We start from the raw sequence: 3,485 nt of genomic DNA, 5'->3' as shown, positions 1-3,485 counted from the left end.
TCTTTCTTTCTTTCTTTCTTTCTTTCTTTCTTTCTTTCTTTCTTTCTCTTTCTTTCTCTCTCTCTCTTTCTTTCTCTTCCTTCTTCTTTCTTTTCTTTTTTCTTTTTTTCTGAGACGCACCGTCACTCTGTCCCTTAGACTGGAGTGCAGTGGTGCAATCTCAGCTCGCTGCAACCTCTGCCTCCCGGGTTCAAGCCATTCTGCCTCAGCCTCCCGAGTAACTGGGATTACAGGTGCCCGCCACCACACCCAGCTAATTTTTGTATTTGTTTAGTAGAGACAGGGTTTCACCATGTTGGCCAGGCTGGTCTTGAACTCCTGAGCTCATGTGATCCACTCTCTTCAGCCTCCCAAAGTGCTGGGATTACAGGCGTGAGCCATTGCACCCGGCCCTTTTTTTTTTTTTTTTTTTTTTTTCTTAGACCCTGAAAATAATCTGAATTATTCTACCCTTTGGACATTTTACCTTTAGCAATGATTAAGTCATTACACCCCAAACAGTAGGAAATGTATTAATGGTATTTCTGCTATTTCTGGTGTCTGGGGTCATCATAGACCAGGAATAGAAGCTGATTATGAATTTTGTGTTGGGATTTAAACTACATTTACCTTTGGATCAGAGTGAATTTTTCTCCGCCTGAGCTGTCAGCCAAAACGCAATTGGATTATATCAGCCTGTGGTCACCGCTGACTCACTTGACAGGATTGTCTCTTGTATTAGTCTCAAAGGAATTCTATATTGCAAAAGAAGAATATGTTTATTTCTTAAATGCCTTCACTGAGTGCAGAAGTTTAGGGTGATCCAGAGATGTTCTATCTCCCTGCCCTGGGTTTCACCACGAGGCTTGGAAGCTGCCACTTGGAAGCAAAAGCAAGCGTGGAAGCCAAGGCCAGATGGATGAAACCTGGGCAAAAAACAAGGCTGAGCTTCTGCCTCTGAGTCTCTGCCATCTTTATCCTTTTTCTCTCTTAAGATATTTTTTTTTGACAGTCACCAAGTACCTGTCTTCCAGGATCAGCTTTTAACATCCTGCCCCTCTTTTCCATATCTCTTATTTCCCCTCTCTTCCTCTACTTTTTTTTTGTCTTATTTCCCCATTAACCACAAAACAATTGGTACAAAAGATTCAGTCATAATCACTAACATGCATTTACTGTGTGCTGGGCATTGTGCTGAGGATTTTATTTGCATTATCCCACTTCATCTCCATAATCACCCTATTGGGTAGATATTATTTTCATCTCCCTGCACAAATGAGAACATTGAGACCCAGAGACATTATCTACCTCATCCAGAATTACACAACTAGTAAAAAAAAAAAAAAAAAAAAAGAGCCATGATTCAAACCCAGGTCCGTTCAGCCTGACTACCTAGTGTTTTTAAACTATTAGAGCCTCCCAACAAAACAGAACTGTAACATGGCTATTTTTAGAGACACCTGAATGCTTAGATTAGCTCTGAGGTAGATTTGAGTTGTGAGGTAGATTTGTAGCTGAAAGGTTTGGTTGTCAGCTTTGGTTGTTTCCATGCAACTGAGAACAAACTGAGACTAAAGAGACACAGAATGAAGCCACGCGAGGTCATTTGGCCCCTGGGTGGTTCTCACCACAGGCCTCTTCATCATTTCACAGACACTTACATCAAGCAGTTTCCCGGTCATCATCAACACAGCATCCTGTCTCACAGGTGACTTTGATATCACAAAAACATCTCCATTTCCTTCTCGCTTCCCCTTCTCTGGTGCCAAGGAAGCCCATTTGTACATTACCACCTTCCTGAAAATCCTTAACCCTCTACTACCTTCCTGAAGCATGGAGTTTTTCACTTATCTAGACAGCCTTTAAGCTAAATCTTCGGTACCAAGCCCTGTGAGATACTGATGGATGTTTAAAGAAGTACTGAATAATACCTTTGTACCCCTGAGCTTGTTTCCTGCTAAGCCCAGGAACCAATGATCGCGGTGGTGGTGATAGTGATGTGATGATGGTGGCATACTTACTGATTATTTGCTGTGTTTCAGACACGAAGTATAGAGCCTCTACCTCTACAATCTCATCTAATCCTCCATATCAACCTTAGGAGATAGCTACTATTATTGTCATTTCCATTTTACAGACGGAAAATGAAGCTCAGAGAGATTGAGTGATCTGCCTGTGATTATCCGACTAAGAATTAGAAAAGCCGGAATTTATATCCAAGCAGTATATAGAATTCGAGACATAGCCATGGAGAAGCAGATACCTGGTCGTAAAGAAGAAAATTTACTCATTTTTTCCTGGGGCTGAGTTCCCCTCTTTCAGCTAATATCTGGGCTCCCCCTCCCCGCTCTCTGTCCTTGGCTTCAAGCAGAGACAGATTACTCCACAAATCTGTCTGTCAGAGAGCCAGCCACGTTTCTCCTGCCAGCACCCCTGATCCCAGGAGAAAATGGGTGCCCTATATGCCCTGGTCTCCCTCATGTTATAAACCTTGTATGTTGAGTGATTCATTTCTCCTTGAAAAATATGATCCCCTTTTGACATTTCTGCAGGAGAGTTCTAGTCAACTCTCCTCAGGAAAAAAAATTCCACTGGTGGGAAGTGATAAAGGACAAGAACCCAAATGATGAACTGCAGGACAGAAAGACTCCGGCCTTTTCTCTGTCAGAAAAAAACCATTTGTACCCACAGGGTTTCTTAGTTAGGAAGGCTTTTCCTCCAGACATCCAATCGGCTTCCTCCCTCGCTTCTTGAAGGTGTTTATTCAAAAACCACCTTTTGAATAAAGCACCTGTCCTGCCTTCGTGATTTTTCTCTTTAGGACATACCACTGTCTAACATCCTTTATATCCCACTGATTTGTCTGTTATGTGCCTTGCACAAGGATGTAGATTCCAGGAGAGGAGGGATTTTTCTGTGTTTTCTTCGTTACCATATTCCCAGCACTCACAGACATGCTTGGCAAATAGTCGGTGCTCGATAATTATTTGTTGAATTAACCAAATAGGTCAAAGTCTTCTGTGTGTAATTTGTAAATGCTGAATGAGAGAATGGAAGTAGCTGTAGTATAGGGTAATTCATGGGAAAATATTTGATTGAGTTATATTAGGAAATGTTAACTATGAAGTAATGGTGCTCATTTTAATTTTATTTGGTGGTATAGCATATATGGGTATGATTGGGAAGCTTAGAAATGAGTAAGACCAATAAAATTAATACAATGTACTCTTTTTTACTTTGAAGAATTCGCTGTTTGAGGGGTCTTTCAAGATTCTTCAGGGTTAGGTAGACTGCAGTGAAAATTCAGAAGCCCTAAAGAAGTTAACGTCTGGAATATTATGCAACAGTAAAAACAAATAAAAAGAATGGAATAGATCCCATAGTGACAGCTCCAAGATGTGTAATTGAGTGGAAAAAAAAGAAACTGTAGTATATTTGTCTACAATAACATGTTTGTACACACACACACACACACACACACACACACACACACCCCGCTAGAAGAT

Source organism: Piliocolobus tephrosceles, chromosome 3 (genome assembly GCF_002776525.5).
Source record: "Piliocolobus tephrosceles isolate RC106 chromosome 3, ASM277652v3, whole genome shotgun sequence".
Classification (NCBI taxonomy): domain Eukaryota; kingdom Metazoa; phylum Chordata; class Mammalia; order Primates; family Cercopithecidae; genus Piliocolobus; species Piliocolobus tephrosceles.
The sequence above is the reverse complement of the archived record's forward strand: the minus strand, read 5'-3'. Positions refer to the sequence as shown.